The following is a 17661-nucleotide window of genomic DNA, read 5'->3' as shown; positions in this document are numbered from 1 at the left end:
AATTAGGTTGGCTCAGAGACACTCTCAGACCAGTCCCAAACTGTCTAGAAAACTCTCAGACCAGCAAAGCCAACTGGATGTGGCATGGACCACCCGCAACACCTGAAAGAGACACTCTCCAACCAGTCGAACTGACTGTAAGTTGTGCAGTGAGCTCCAGCTTTCTGGCTTTTGTGCACTGTCACTCACACTGAGGTAGGCTTCTGGCGATGCTACTGTCCTTGAGTCATTTCTGCTCCTGTAAGAAACCCCTCACCCATACACTGTAAGTAACACCAATGAAGCTCATTGGTTCAGCAAGTTGACTTGCTGGTATCCTGCTTTGGACTGTTATCGGTTCCCTATGTGGGGTGAGCAGACATTTTTTCACATTGTACAACACCATAGGACAAGGCAAACTCTCATCACAATTTAACCACAAAAATTGAGTAGAATCATTTTGAAGACTGACTTAAAAGGTGCACTTTAGAATGCAAACCTGCACTGACCATTGGCTCAGAAGCTCCCTGGAATAAATGATTGCTCATGCATAGAAAACAACGCAAAGGAAGCTGAAGCCAGTCAAGACCAAAAGACAGCTTAAGACATCCAATCTCTGGGCAAGGAGGGCTGCTTGAAACATTTGCTAAACCACTGCAATAGTTGGGATTTCTTACAGATATTTGAAACATAGGTATTCTCTAACTACTGAACTGTTCTAAAAAAACAAATCCGAATCCTTAAAATTCCAGTGTGACCACATGCCCAGAAATGAGGTCACTGGACAAGGGCCATCAACTTACATTGCATCATCCAGTGCCTCCACACTGAGCCATCTGGAACTGCCCCATAATTCATTCTGGCATAAGTCCATGGCCAGCCTTGGCTCCACTCATTACATTTGTACACAAACCTCAGGAATGTCCATCTCGTATCTCAGCAACAGGAAAAGTGCAAGATAGAAAACTGGCTATTGAACCTGTGGGCAGGAAAATCAAACTGAGCATCTACACAACCATGGCTAAAGGTAAGATTGCCATTGACCTGGACAAGGGGACCCTGTCTTCAGACAGTTCACTCTAGCCCTCCTCTGGCCATGCCCTTCCCCCAGCACAGTAAGCTTGTGGAGCCAAAGTTGCTTTGTGGTGTCTATGTCTTTCCCTGCGGACCCAGCACTGGGTAGCTGAGACCCTGGAATTCTCCACCAGACATCCCAGAGAGCAACCCATAGTTAAAATGGAACTCTTCCCAAGGTGTGCCTCCTGAAAGCAGGTGGCTGAAGCCATTTGTTCCTCATAGGCCATAGGAAAGGCTAAGGAATTGTTGAACTTAAGCACTATGGACACAGCTTCAAAATGTAATTTGAGGTGTTCTGATGTGTGTGGAAAGACCCCTGTTGTCACAGGAGGGTGCTGAGAAGCAGAGTTGGGAGAAGAAAGGGGCTGGGCAGTTTCCCATAAGCTGCACTGTTTTATTATACAATTCTGAGAAGTCAGAATTCCAAATTTGATATTTGTCAAGGTAGGTGTATGAGTTACTTTTCTTATTGCTGTGACAAAACACCTGACAAAAGCAAATTAAGGAAAGAAGGATTTATTTTTGCTCACTGTTTGAAGGTGCAGTCTATCGTGGTGGGGAAGCTATGGCAGCAGGAGCTGTGAAACAGCTGGTCACACCGCATCTGCAGTCAGAGAACAGAAAGAGATGAATGTGACAGCTCCTCTTTACTCAGTCCAGGACCCCATCCATGCGATGGCCCATCCATAGTCAAGATGAGTCTTCCCTCTTCCATTAAACCTTTCTGAAAATGCCCTCAAAAACACACCTAGAGATGCGTTTCCATGGTGATTCTAAACCCAGTCAATTTCACGATGAAAACTGACTATTGCTATAGAACAAGAAAGATATTTTAATGGATTAATGACTTGGGCTATTATTTTTAAATATTTAAACATGTTTTTATTTAAACAATGAGGTTTGCAACTTTCGTTGTTCTAAGGGCAATACTGAAGGGAGACTCAGTGCTTAGTTTATTGTTGTCAGAGCCTACCTTCTCCAAGGAATCTACCAAGGAGTTTCAAATCCAGAACTGAACTCTCAGATTTCTCTAGGACCAGCAACGTTTGTCTTCAAAAGAACATGGTGCCCAATAAACATTACTACTGAGCTAGGATGAACCTTATGTAATCTTCAGGCTTAATCAACCTTCATTCACCTTCTCTGTTAACCCCTCACTTATGTCGCATGCTTAGAATTGACTAGTATGCACTCAAAACCAGAATTAATTCCCAAGATGCTGTGCCTCATACATACATAGATATTAGGAATAAAAGTAATTATCTACTCTCCAATCCTATTTGTTACCACTAAAAACCATTGTTATTAAAAACCCTTATATCCAGGTATGGGAATGTATGCTTAATATCCTAGCACTAGGAAAACTGAGGCAGGGGATTGAGATCTCCAGGTCAGCTTGGGCTATATAGTGAGACTTTACCTAAAACACAAACAAAAATCTTAATAAATTAACAATATGTCATTTCAAGATGAGTATGAAAGAAGCATTGCATAAACTAAAATGACTAGCCAGGAGGCATAAAACGCAAAGGAAGGGTCTCTGTTTATTCCTGTTGTGGTAACCAAATACCTTAAGATAGGTAATTTATAAACAAGAGAAATTTATTTCTCATAGTTAGGAAGGCCTGGAAGTTCACGATCAAGGTGCCAGTACTTTTACATGTGGTAAGGTCTGATTCTCATAGGCAGCATTATCCTGCTGTATCCTCACACGCTCTAAGGGAATAAGGGACCAGGGCTCTTCCTTCAACCTTTCATAAGGGCAATAATCTCATCAAGCCCCACCCCCATGATTCAATCACCTTGTAAAACTCCTCACTACTCACTATTATCATACTGGGTCTAATACAAATGTAAGAGGGTCCCATCCACATCATAACCAAATGTCTCCTTCAACTCCTCTGGACCTAGGACAGCCTTATGAGTTGCTTTGAAATAGAGTGTGAAGGAAATGATGCTATGCTTTTTCTGAGGCTGAGCCTAAGAGATTTAAAGTGGTCTCTTCCACAAGCTTTAACACTCTCACTTAGGACTCAACAACCATGATGTGAGAAGCATAACCTGCTTAGAGGTCACGGAAAGAAAAGTTGAGACCTGGGGCTGGAGACCTGGGGCTCAGCAGTTAAGAGCACTGGCTGCTCTTGCAGAGAACCCGGGTTCGATTCCCAGTACCCACATGACGGCCACAAACCATCCTTGACTCCAGTTACAGGGGAATCCGAAGCCATCTTCTGACCTCCGCAACATTGCACGACACAGGTACACTCACATACATGCAGGCAATACACTCATACACATAAAATAAAAATAATAAAATATTTTTAAGAAAAATGATTCTGATAATTGCACCTGTCAGTCAGCACCATCAGCCAACCTTGTAAATGAACCACCAAATGACTACAGCCCCACTTAGCATCACAAGACAGAACCACCCAACTGATCTCATCAACCCACAGAACTTCAAGAGATAAGAGCCAGTCATTGGTGTTTACAGCCATTGGTTTAGGTTAGTTTGCTAGACTTCAATTGGTAACCAAAACATGGGAAAAACATTTGTAAGACAATTTATTGGGCATTATGAATATATTTTTTCTACCTTCTATTCTCAAGAGATTACACACAAAAAAATCAATATGCTTTTCAAGTCTACGTGTCAATTTAATTTTGAGGCGGTGATGAGATACATAGGCCTTGTACGTAACAGCATGCATGTAATAGCAACCAGAAATTCATTGTATTTAGCACAAAATCATTCTTTTCATATACTTTCAGACAATTCTAGATTTTTATTCTATCAAATCAAAAGCAAGGGCCAACAAATGGCTCAGTGGGGAAGGGCAGTTGCTACCAAGCCTGATAATCTGAATTGGATCCCTGGAACCCATGTGGTGGAAGGAAAGAACCTATTCCTATAAGTTGTCCTCTGACCACATGCACACCAGGAAAAGTTAGGGCTGGAGAGATGTCTCAGTGGTTAAGAGCACCAGCTGCTCTTGCAGAGGACCTGGTTCGAATCCCAGCATCCACATGGTGGGTAGCAACTATCAATAACTCCACTTCCGGGGGAGCCCTCTTCTGACCTCCTCAGGTATCATATAACAAGTGTTCACTTACATACATGCAGGTAATACATTCATACCCATAAAATTTATTTTTAAATTTAAAAAAATACAGCAAAGTAAAAAGGAATGTACAACTTGGAAAAATTTTTCCAGTGATACATAAATTTTTCAATAACTAAAATCACCAGAATTCCATAGTTAATTCTATTGCTCTCCATAGACCACTGCCTACCACCTATTTCACTGGAAACTATGCAGACTCTAAGGATCCCCAAGTGATATCCTTGACAAAATATGAAACTTCAGCATCTAGACCTGTGTCAGTATCATGGTGTGTTAACAAAACCCAGGTTCCTCAGCATTTGGGTCTCCTGTAAGACCATATAAGTTAAGGCTAACAGAGGATTACCACTTGTTTGAGGCCAGACCGTGTCTCAAAATAAACAAATGGAAAAACTGATGTGTTACTAAGTACATTTAAAGCCTTTTAAAGCACTCCAACATCCATTCCAGCCGACCTAGGAGACTATCATACATTGTACGATTCCTGCATCTCTACTAAATCTTTTGGACTCTGGGAAATGGCCACCGTTGTTATGAATCAATTTCTCTTAACAACATACATACACAGTGCTGCCAAGTCTTAATCAATGCAGTTATTTTTCCTTTATTCAGATATTCACTCATTTGCATTCTTGACTGCCCCACCCACATGTTTAAAGACCATTTAACCAGCATTAGCCATAGCAAAGCTGGAGAAACACTGAGCCATGCCTGTTTCCAAGTGTGAACTGTGAGTCAATGACTGACAGTATGTTTTTACCCATTCATCAGAGAAAACCACTTGGTGGTCTCATGAAGAACAGTCTCTCTTTTTCTTGGGCAGAATGGCCAGCATTAAGAAAACCAGACCTGCTTTCTTCTCCTTCCTTGTCCAAACTGCAAAGCCCACGGGAGGCAGCCAGAGTCCCGAAGACCCAGATACTGCCTCATGTATTGATTTCTACAAAATACATTAACCAAATCTCTACTCCAGTCAGCTCCAGGAAGCACCATCAAAGCTGGAACTAAGGACACCCAGCCACAGACCAAACAGTCTTCCAATGTTAGAAATGCTTCAATCTCTAATGCTGGCTTTAACTAGAACTTTAAACCCAGTTTCAGAACAAGGCTAGTAATTTGAATTCTCTTAAAGTAAATATCCAAATATTTGTTCAATATTTCACTAGCAAGAATGTGGATATACTGATTTTCCATTTTCTAAAATAATATAGCTTATTTTCCTATACTACTGTCATCCCACTGAGGGTATTTATTAAGAGATAAAACTATTTGATAAGTAAATAATAAAGTAAACCAAATGTTCCTGGTAAGTGCACTGTGTATTTTAATTGGGCAAAACATAAAACCATTATTCACTGTATTCTTCCAATCAAAGAATTAAAATCCATAAATGAAAATCCATTGTTTGTACCTTCTATATCAAGTTTGTATTTGATTGCATGACTTAGTTACATTACACTTGCTTTGAGAAAATAACCTAATGAAGAGTCTGTTTGCAAAATGGTTTAAATGATTAGAGTGTACTGGTTAATCTCAAGGTCAATTTACATGGACAGCATCATTCAAGTTCTTCTGCTCTCTGGCTTAGGCAAAGGGGGATCACATATTTGTTTTCCACAATGTCCCTCACTTGCATGGTCTTGCATAGGTCGCTAGCCATAGGTCTTCCAGTTTCCTTCCTGTATAGCCACCAGTTCCCGGTCATTCCTCTTCTCTAGTTCAAGCTCTGGTAGCTTCACTGAACCCGTTCTTCTTCCTTTTCTTCCTATACCTTTAGATGTCCCACCATTTCTAGTCCCTGAAAGTCTCTTGTTAGAACTTACGATGCATAATTATACCTATCCAACTTCACTGGGCCACAGGGTGCCTTAGATATTTCATGAAACATGTTTCTGGATGTTTCTGTGAGGATGTTCTAGATGAGACTAACATTCAAATCAGTGGACTGAGTAAAGCAGACCATGCCCCATAATATTGGTGGGCCTCAACCAAAAACTAACCCCCCACTGCTAAGTAAAAGATAATTCCTCTACTTGACAGCCTTCAAACTAAAACATCAGCTCTTCTTGACCCCACATCAAGGACTGGGACATCAACCTGGTAAATTTTGGATTTTTTTGGCATCCATAATTCCATGAGCCAATTCATCACAACAAACCCTTCTGAAAATCTTATATTGACTGTTTCTCTGGAAAAATCCTGACTGATATAGTCCCCTTAACCCTTGGTACTGCCACTTTCTCTTCATTCTATTATTGTAAAAGCCTTTTGGAACACCATCTGTGTCTGTCAGAACCCCATACAATGTATCAGTGTTGTACGGTATGGTTTTTACTTCACAATGCCCAGAGATAAACAGTCCACGTTCATGCAGGACTCCGCAATGTTGCTCTGTCTCCCTATCTTGCCATCCTTAGCAAACGACTTTTACCACCATGTTTTCAAAGTACACTGTGATCAACAGTCAAAAGGGAAGGAAATCAAGAACTTTCTCCCAGCAAAGCTTAACACAGAAATGTAATTCACCTTCTTATATACTTTGGTCCATGGCCAAAGTCATGCCCATGACCACTAATATTTACAAGGGAGCTGGATATGTTAAGCACTTGGTTTTCCAATCTTGGTGCTAGGCAAGGGATGAAGCGTCTAGATACAGTATCAAACATCTAATTGTTGTTACCAGTCACACTCAGATTTCTTGAACCTCAATCCAACTTTCTTCACATGCCACAGCTGCTCTCATAGCTCATTCACATACAGACATGAAGAGTGGAGAGGAGGATGAAGTGCTTTTCTTCCTACCTTCAGGACTAGTGCCTTTCTAACATTCATCCTTGCTTCTGATCCTACATTTCAGAAGCCAAAAAGAATCTTCTGCCAAGGTAGCTCCCTAAAAGATTTCAGGTAGGAGCTTCATAAACCAGAGAAAGCAGAGTTATCTTTATAGGGTAGAGAGAAATGAATTCTTGGAATATCTGTACATTAATAGTTTGTATAGCTACTTTCACAGTATCCACACAAAAAAAAATAAGACCTAACAGTCTTTCCAGATGGCCTCTGGACATGGACATGAACAGGATCATGCTTATAGTAAATTGGAATTTCCAGATTACAAACAGCAGAAAATAGAAGGGGCCATTAGAAGCTGTCCCCCAGAGATGCCTGCTAGACAAAGGCTAAGGGATCTGTGGACCCACAATGAAACTCGGAGATATACTGGTAGCTTTGCAAACAACATTTCCTTCTTGGGTTTATTATTAAAAGGATTGAAATGTGGAGAAAGTAAGTCCTGAAATTTGGAGGAGGACTAGTCAGGAAGAAGGAGCTATAGACTGGAAAAACAGTGAGGGGAAAACATGGTGGGTGTGTTCACAGTAATATATAGATAGATGATGATGATAGATAGATAGATAGATAGATAGATAGATAGATAGATAGATAGATAGATAGATGATATGGAATTTTTTAAAATTCTAGCATCAGTATGATTGCAAAATGGCTGTTTCACTCTCAAAGCATATCAGCCATGCATCATAGGCCTAATTGAACAGAAAATGTCTTCCCCTAATTCCTGGGTAGAGATACAAAATATACATATTACTAATTATTTAGGGTGTGGCTTATAGAAATCTGATCCATGTGGCACTAAATTTCTACTTTATTCTCACAGCCATTTAGTTACCCTTAGAAAGAATTCTCTATCACTCAGGGGATGAAAGAATAACCAGGCACAGAAAGAGCAGAACTCAGAGACAAGACAGTAAAACAAGCAGGAAAGGAAGACGGACCTTTGCATTGAATCGGGTCTGATTAGCAATGTTCTTCCCAGACATGCTGGAAGCATGCTTACTCAAATATTGTCTTGGGTTCACCTTCAACATTAATATCAAGGATGGGCAGTTCAGTCAGTAATACTTACCCCAAATACTCTAAGGTGAACGGTACAGAAAGACTGACTCCATATTCAGATCAGTGCATCACATTTAATGTAATGACCTAGGAGATGTTTGCAAACTAGTTTTAGAGGATAAGAAACCTGAAGAATATTATTAGGTGATGTGATTTTCTAAGTAAAAATAAATATATTGCTCTACCCATTATAACATTTTTATATCAAAATGTCTTAGTGTGGATCTGTGGGGATAGCTCAGTGGGTAAAGTGATTATAGCATAAGCTCAAGGAGCTGAGTTTGGATCCCCAGCATGCACACAAAAGCCAGGCACAGTGGAGACACATGTGTGATCACAGTGCCAAGAAGAAGAAACAGGCAATTCCCCTGGGGCTTGCTGACCAACCAATCTAACTGAAATGGCAAGCACCAAGGATCAATAAGAGACCCTGCCTCAAAAAATAAGGTAGCGAGTGATAGAGGAAAATATTCAACATCAACCTCTACATACACGTGCACTGATAGGCAAGTACACCTGCACACATACATGCACACATATGCATATGCCACAGACACACACACACACACACACACAATCTTAGTGTAATGAAAGACTGTTGCTCTCTTGGGTAAAAAAAGCCTATTAAATAAGCATTCGACCAAAATAAATATCCTTAAATAATTTGTCAGTATTTCACATTTTTATTGTAATTCATAAACTCATGAATTACATAATCTCATGAATTTATTATTTGAATCTAAATCATAAAATATTGTTATCAATTTATTTAGAATAATTCTTGGTACATAATAAAATTTGATAAGCAATTATTAATACTATTATATTTGAGAAAGTTGTTTTATAAAGAGAAAAGGAATCATGTTTTATAATCCATACAAGCTATTTCAAATCTCTTCCTTTGTTTATGGTGTATGTGTGCTGTGTGAGTGTGAGTTGGCAAGACATGGCATGAATGCAAAGGTCAAACAACAACTTAACATGTATATGTTCACCTTCCACCTAATTTGAGGCAAGGTCTCTCTTGTTTGCTGCTGTGGTACATGCAGTATTCCAGGCTAGCTGGCTCATGTGCTTCCAGAGAATTCTCCTGTCTCCACTTCCCTCCTGCTATCAGAATGCTGAGATTTCAGATACATGCCAGCCATCCCATTGCCTCTTGGGTTTGTATTGTTATTTTTTGGTTAGCACTGTGTGTGTGTGTGTGTGTGTGTGTATGTGTGTGTGTGTGTGTTGTGTGTGTGTGTTATGTGTCTACATACACATGCATGCCTGGGTGCACATGTGCCTCAGCAAGCATGTGGAGATCAGGGAACTACTTGCAGAAATCAAGCTCTCTCCTTCCACCATGTGGATTCTAGAGATGGAACTGAAGTTGTTAGGTTTGTGTGGCAAGCACTTACCTACTGAGCCAACTCTATGGCCCCCTATTTACTCTTCAATTTCAACTAAAAGCCGATTGGTCTCTGGACATCCTACCATGCCATTCCTAAAATCAACTACACCTTTTTCAATTAGCCAATAGTTGGATGAGGCACTGCATTAGTAAATATTCTGAGTCATGGGCACAGTGGAATGAGCATGGCAGACCATTGCTGCCATGAGATTTAAACATCATACGGTATTTAAAAAGACATATAGTCTGAATCATGTATTAGTAACTGCACAGCAAAATTACAAAGGTAGTTTACTTCACTGGAAATTCACATTTTAATGGAAGCACTTTCATGAGACAGGTAAATCTTCTTAGGCTACCACCAAGGCTCATTACTTTTCAATCTCATGCTGTTTTAGAGACCCCAGTCCACTGGATTAAAGTGCACATAAATGCTAAGGTTTAAGTCTATCTTAAATAATCAGGAGGCATCATCTCTTTTTAACAAAACTAGGTTCAATTTTTAATCATTAATAATTTAAAGAAGGGAGAAATGAGCCACAAGAAAAACCAGAACACTTTCCCTCAATTTATATAGAGGGAAGGGCATTCCAACCTCAAGTTCAAAGTGGCTGCCTCTCTGAATGCTGGGAGCAATTCCCCAATCCAGCAGACTGATTGCTGCATTATGTGGTATGATGGTTAGTTTTAGTTGTCAACTTGACACTTAGGAAGAGAGTCTCAATGGGGAACTGTCTAAATCAGTTTGGCCTATAGACATGTCTATGGGTGGGGGGGGCTGTCTTGTTGATGTTAATTGATGTAGGAAGACCCAGCCTAAAAGTGGGAGACATCCGCAGGATTTGGGGTCCTAGACTGTATTTTTAAATGAAAGTGAGCTAAGTATAGACTTGCACTTCTCTCTCTCTGCTCTTGACTGTAAATGTGGCCAGCTGCTTCACGCTCCTGCACTGATGGACGATAACCTGGAACTGGGAGTTAAACCCTTTTCCCCCTAAGTTGCTTTTGTCAGGGTTTTTTAATTACAGCCACAGAAAATAAAACTAAACATATGGTTGGGATCTTAATGTTCCCCAAAGGCCTAATTGTTAAAGACTTGCATGTCAACCACTGGCATTCTTGAGGGGTCATGGAACCTTTAAGATGGAGCTCATTGGATATAAATTATTTCTCTCTGTCTCTCTTTTAGCTTCCTGGCTGATGTGAGGTAAGCAGACGATGATGTGTTGTTACAGCAGCACCAAGTACCATGGAACCCTCTGAAACCATATGCCAAAACAATCCTTTCCTCTTTGAAGACACTATCTCAGGCATTTTGTTACAGTGATAGAAAGCTGACTAACACATACATCAAAAGCATAACATTAATAAATTCTGTCTCTTAGAAAAAGTATCTGTAAAACCTTTAGCACATGCTGCCCTTGAAACCATGATCTTCCTTCCTTAGCCTCCCAAATGCTAGGATTACAGGTATTGCCACCACATCTGGCTCTTAGTACTTCCTTTGAACCAGGGATTATTTGTACTTTATATAAAATAACTCAGTACCTTCCATAACCTTGTAGGGTAAGGAATATTATTTCCCCATTTTCTATTTAAGAAAAACTACCTACAGGAAAATTAAATAAGAGTCCAGAGTCCACAGCTGAAAATTAGCAGTCAGTAGATCTTACCTTTCATGATAAGTAAAAGCAGATATTCTACTATCAAGAAACTTAAAATTTTACCTAAAATATTTTTTTCTGGTGAAAAAGATGTGAGGAACCTCATTAAGCAAAAATATTAGACTGAACAGAAAAGTGACAGGCCACATTAATAAGGAATGCATTTTAATTAGAGAGCATCATGATGCTGCTGGTATCAGACACAAAGGATGTACCTGTCTTGGATTAATATTCTTTTTTAACTTGATGCCAGTTTGGCAGTGTGAAAATAGTTTGAACATTTTGATCTAAGAGTTCTGAAGGATCAGAGTAGACTTACAGACAGCAAGCTCAATTCTCCTGTGTGGGGAGAAGCCAGCACAGCTCCCCAGTCAGGAAACTCTACATTAAACTTCATTGGTAAGAACAGTGGCCTGGCCAGTGTGGCTGGTGAAGGAGAATAGGGAGCATCTGAAAGAACCATGTGGTCTTCTTGTGGCCACATGGACACATTAGAGATAAAGTGACCAACTCCCCTGGGTTTGCCCAGGACTTTTTCAAACTAGCACTGAAAGTCCCACGTTTCAGGAATCCCCTTTCCTGTGAAAACTAAAATAGTTGGTCATCCAAGAGCCAGCACTGTCTTAATCTTGCACAAGGCAGCCAGGAGTTTAAACAAAGAGCAGAAGCCTCAGGAAAAGCCAGACTTCGACTCCCATGCTGCCTCTGCTACTTACAGTATGATATGGGACACAGACACATCACTTACCCTCCCTCAGAGACCTCGTTTTCTCTGTCTAGTACATGAGGATAATTGTCCCATGACTTTTGTGAGACTCAAGTGAAAAACTATGGAAAGTTACTAGAAAAGTGTCTGACTTAAAGTAGTTGTCCAATAGATATGGTAAATGTTATTGCTATATTCCAGGAATTTAAAAACCAAATAGTAACTACGTAAGCACTTATGTCTAGACAGGGTTTTTCTGATCTCTGGGTTTTTTTTTTAAGTGAGGAACAGGGTACATCTATGACCATGAGTATTTCGGTTTGTAAGAAGTCATTTCAGTGAACTAGATTTGTCAAAAACCCGTGTTGACTCACGCTCGCTAATAAGATCATACATTTTAAAATTCCATTTATGAGCAAATTCAAATTATCTTTTATAAAGTAAATATTTAGGTGAAGAAATAATTCCTACTATGCACAGACACATTTTTCTGCCTGAAGTATTTTACAAAGAAAGTGGCATACAGAAGCATTCAGTTAACTCAAAATGTCCAAACACCTCAGTTAAACAATGAGGTTCTTAAGTCAACTTTAAATTTTTATTTGATAAAACTCTGGTTTAGAATGGACACATTTTAAAGGGTAATTTAGAAGAGAACCAAGATCTAATGCTATTTTTCAAGTTCACAAGCTATGATAGGGTTCCGCAAAAAGGATTCTTTTAAATGGTGTGATTTTGTTTGTGTTTGACTTTTGTATTGGTGTGAAGCAATACATTGTCACCAATTATTACTTTGATTGCTTTTGTATCCCATGCTGTTCTCTAAATGCTAATGTGAATATTTTTTTTATACTTTAAGTCTCCTAAGGAAAAGTCATTTCAAATGGTTCCTTTCTTTCATAGTTTTCATCTATTATTATTATTATTTATAAGAGAGTGCATGATGACGGGGTGTGACAGCACACGTTTGGAGGACAGAGGAAAACTTCATGGAGTCTATTCTCACCTTCCACCTTGATATGGATTACGGGGATGGAACTGGGTCAACAAGTACCTTTACCTGCTAAGACATCTCACCAGACCTCAATTAGTTCTTTTCAAACTCCAGTCTCTAGTTATTCATCGTCTACTACAGAAGGCTTTAATATATCTTCCCAAGAAAGCATAGAAGAGATATGCTCTGCATAGAGACATATTTTATTTACCTAGGAAGTCTTTTTCTTCCATGAGTATTGCATTGAAAAAATTTTTTCAAATCTTTCAAAAAAATTTATTACTAAAATAACCTCTCTACTGTATTTTTAAAAATCATTTTGTATTCGAGCCTGTAAGTGTTTCAGTTTATGACATGATACAGTTCAGGCTAAAGAATAAAAAGATTCTGAGAAGGAAACTTGAATTGCTCAGAGAAAGTGTAAAATCCCATGTGTTACTAAAATCAAGGGACTGTCTTGATTAAATTTTTTCTGAGCACATTGTAAGTGGATAATTATTTTTTAAAAAACTCCCCACCCACATTGTTCTTTGAAGCATGTCTCAAAGTCCCAACAAACCCTCCCATTCCTTAGCACAGAAAACATGTTGGTTTCTTTTTCTCAACTTGTGCTGTCTTTAAAGTCAAATATGTAACATTCGATCTTGGGACATGACAGGAAATGTGATTTAGATTCTTCTTGTTACTGTGACATAGCATGAGACAAAAAAAATCCCCCTCTTCACAGCTTGTGATCCTTTCTAAATACCAGCCCTTCAGTGGCTTCTGTCAATGTGTCAGGAGAGGACACATTGTCTCTTACACACGTACCATTTGACGCTGTGTCTTGTTCCTAGATTCTTGATAACTCTAAATTCTGTGAAATGGATAATCTGGTCTCACCTCTTCAGTATGTTTCAAACTGGGTGGAGAAGGTTTTGAATAAAGTTTTTGTTTTTCTAATGCAGCTCATTACTAAAGAAGCACATTAGATGTCAGATAAATGAAAACTTGCTTATTCAATTTTGTTGCCAGGGTTATAAGCAAATTACAAATGGTTTTTTGAAACTTCAGAGGCATTAAGACCACTGGCTACTTATGTGTTCAGATGTTCCTGAACTGTGTTGTATTTCAACTTTGTGATTTCATCCACCAAACTGAACAGCCAAATCAAAAATGCCTAAGACAAAGCATCATTAATCTGGTTCTGTTTTAATATTCAGGAGAAAAACACAAATTAACACACATTGTACCAACCCTTCCCTAGTACTGATTTCAAATGTTCAAAACACTTTTCTCACAAACAATAAATACTTTCCACCACCACCAAAGTGACCCATTATTTGGAGGGACACGCTAAGTGGGTAGGTCCTAAAAAGCCATATTTCGGCATTTATTTCCATTTTCAAAGTTTAAGGTATTTTTCTGAATTTCTATTTCCTAGTAAAATTAACTAAAAGTCCATTAAAGACTTTGTATCCAGGGTTGGGAAATGACTGATATGTAAAAGCTCTTGCTGTGCAAATATGAAGACCTGAGTTCAAATCCCCAGCACCCATGTAAAATCCAGGCATGGCTGTGAGCATGCCATTGTGGGGACAGAGCACTGCAGAAACAGGGACAAGCAGATCCTGGGATCTTGCTAACCAGCCAGACTAGCGACATCCTCCTGTGGCCTCTGTGGATACATACACATAAATACATATGGCACACACAGTACACAGACACACAGACACACACACACACACACACACACAGACACGACACTCACACATATACACTACATTGGGGAAAAAAAGACTTTGTATCGTAGAACTTCCTAGTCATAAAACTTGGCCTTGCTGGCACCCACCGCACCTTGACTTCCCCAGCCTCATTCACCTCCCAACTCCCCCCACCCCATCTTTCCTCCTAGCCTGGGTACTGGCCCATTTCTTGTCTTGGCACCCCAGAACCATGGAATGACCTCTTGGCCCAGAATCCCCACTGATTCCAGATCCTTTGCATCCAGACCAACCCAATTCCTCCCTGAAGTCCCCAGGAGCCCTCTGGACCTGTTCCCATCTTCCACCTCCCTTTGCATCCCTGGGTAGCACAGCCACCAGCTTTTGGGGGCCAGCATCTTTCCTGAGCCCTGCTGCCAGGCCAGTCCAGGCCAGCATCTTTCTTGGAAGGATCCAGAACTTAGGAGAAAGCTTGAGAGCATCTGTTCCTCATCTGACTTGGATGGACCTCTGTGGGAACTGCTGAGCAGCAAGATGAAAGAAATTTGGCCTCCCCAATATAAAATCAAAAAAGAGAACCTGAAGCCTACACAAAGACACATAAAGTTTACAAAAAGAAACATACATAAACTCAACAAAAGAAAGTTTGACTCTCACATAAGAATCAGAAACTACAAAAAATATCCCATGTCAAAGTCACAGAGACAAAATAACATGAAAAACCAAAATAATATATCCCCACCAAGTACCAATAGTCCTCTAGAGGAGTACAGTGAGAACCTCCTAGAGACAGGACATGGAACTCAAAAGAACAATTATAAACATGATAAAAGAATTCAGTGAATTTAAAGAACACACAAAGAAATCAAAGAACTGAAAGACGATAAGGATAAACTTCTGAACAAATTCAGGAAAGAGTTAGAAATATTGAATAATACTCAGGCTGAAATGCAGAAGGAAGTGAAACACTCAATAAGCCTACTAGAAATGACAGCAGAAAGCCTCACCAATAGGATGAATGAAATGGAAAACAGAGTATCAAGACTGGAAGATAAAGTGGACGAATTACACAAGTCAAGCAAAGATTATGAAAAATCTAAGAAAACACAAGAATGGAATATGCAGAAATTGTGTGACACCATAAAAAGCCCAAACTTACAAATCATAGGTATACAGGAAGGAGAAGAATCTCAGGATAATGGTATGGACCAGATCTTCAACATGATTGTAGAAGAAAATTTCCGAAAATTAAAGAAAGACATGCCCATACATATACAAGAAGCATACAGAACACCAAATAGACAGGACCAGAAAAGAAACTCTCCACGGCACATCATAGTAAAAACACTAAACGTTGAAAACAAAGAGAGAATGCTGAAAGCTCCAAAAGAAAAACAAGTCACATATAAATAAAAACCCATTAGGAGTACAGCTGAATTTTCAGTGCAAAATATGAAAGTCAGAAGAGCCTGGACCAAAGTATTCCCAGTTCTAAATGACCACAGATGCCAGCCCAGATTACTTTACCCAGCCAAAATGTTTACTATAGTTGAAGGGGAAAGAAAACTCTTCCATGACATAAATAAGCTGAAAGAATTCATGTCCACAAAACCAGTCTTCTAGAGAGTTCTGAAAGAGCTGAAGAAAGGAATGACTATACGCAAGGGGTTATGGAAAGAAACTTAACAAAGGTATAACTATAGAAATGCACAGCTATACCAAGAATGTGAACTGAAATAAAAATTACAGGAATCAACACACATCTTTCATTAATAACTTTAAATATCAATGGACTAAACTCCCCAGTCAAAAGACATAGAGTAGTTGAATGGATTGAGAAAAAAAAACCAAAAACATCCATTTGTTACCTGCAAGAACTCATCTTTTTGTTCTCTGCAAGAAACTCATCTCAATTTCAAGGACAGGCACTACCTTAAAGTGAAAGGATGGAAAAAAAATATACCAAGCAAATTCTACTAAGAAAAAAGCAGGCATTGCAATTCTAATATCTCACAAAATAGACTTTAAACTAAAACTAATCAGAAGAAATGAGGGCCACTTCATTCTAATCAAAGGAAAAATTGACCAAGAAGATATTACAATCATGAACATAAATTCACCAAACTCTGGTGCACCCAACTTCATAAAAACAGTACTATATGACTTTAACACCCAGATTAATCCCAACGCATTAATAGTAGGGGTCTTCAAAATGGCATTGCCTCCATTAGATAGGTCAATAGGACAGAGAATTAACAGAGAGACATCTGAATTAAACAATACCATACATCAAATGGGTATAACAGACATTTACTGAATATTCCACCCAAGCACCAAAGAATATACTTTCTATTCAGCGCCCCATGGAACTTTCTCCAAAATTAACCATATGCTGGGGCACAAAACTCCACAAATACAAAAAGATTGAAATAATTCCATGCATTTTATCAGACCACAATACAATAAAGCTTAAAATCAACACCAGAAGAAACCCTAGTAACTACATGAACACAGGGAAATTAAATAACACACTCCTGAATGATGAATGGGTCAAAGGAGAAATAAGGAAAGAAATAAAACTATTCCTGGAACTAAATGAAAAGGACAATACAACATAACAAAACCCGAGGGAAGTTTATAGCTTTAAGTACGGATATCAAAAAATCTGAAAGAACACAAACAAATGACTTGACATTGCAACTCAAGACACTTGAAAAGCAACAACAAATGGAACCCAAACCCAGCAGAGAAGAAGAAATAATAAAAATCAGAGCAGAAATTAATGAAATAGGAACAAATAAAATAATACAAAGAATGAATCCAAGAGCTGGTTCTTTGAAAAGATAAACAAGATTAACAGACCGCTAGCCCTGTTAACCAAAAGAAAGAAAGAGCACCTTCAGATCAAACAAAATTAGAGATGACAGGGAAACATCACAACAGACACCAAAAAGATACAGACATTATAAGGCAATACTTTAAAAATCTATATGTTACTGAATTTGAAAACCTTAAAGAAATGGACAAGTATCTAAATGCATGGGAACCACCAAAACTAAACCAAGAAGAGATTAACAGCTTAAACAGAACCGCAACACATAAGGAAAT

The 17661-nt window shown here is 39.0% G+C and overlaps 1 long non-coding RNA gene across 1 annotated transcript in view; it reads right to left on the bottom strand.

Moving 5' to 3' along the window:
- Positions 1–894: 894 nt before the first annotated feature.
- Positions 895–17661, bottom strand: part of LOC115072708 — a 52848-nt gene continuing 36081 nt past the window's right edge. Inside the window, exons 2-3 of the long non-coding RNA XR_003851736.1 lie at positions 1587–1660; positions 895–958 (exon numbers count right to left, since the gene is read on the bottom strand). This is a non-coding gene — a long non-coding RNA (uncharacterized LOC115072708). The remainder of the gene's footprint in view (positions 959–1586; positions 1661–17661) is intronic.

This window comes from Nannospalax galili, unplaced genomic scaffold, assembly GCF_000622305.1.
Source record: "Nannospalax galili isolate Female #2095 unplaced genomic scaffold, S.galili_v1.0 scaffold903, whole genome shotgun sequence".
Classification (NCBI taxonomy): domain Eukaryota; kingdom Metazoa; phylum Chordata; class Mammalia; order Rodentia; family Spalacidae; genus Nannospalax; species Nannospalax galili.
This window is presented reverse-complemented; position numbering and strand designations above follow the sequence as displayed.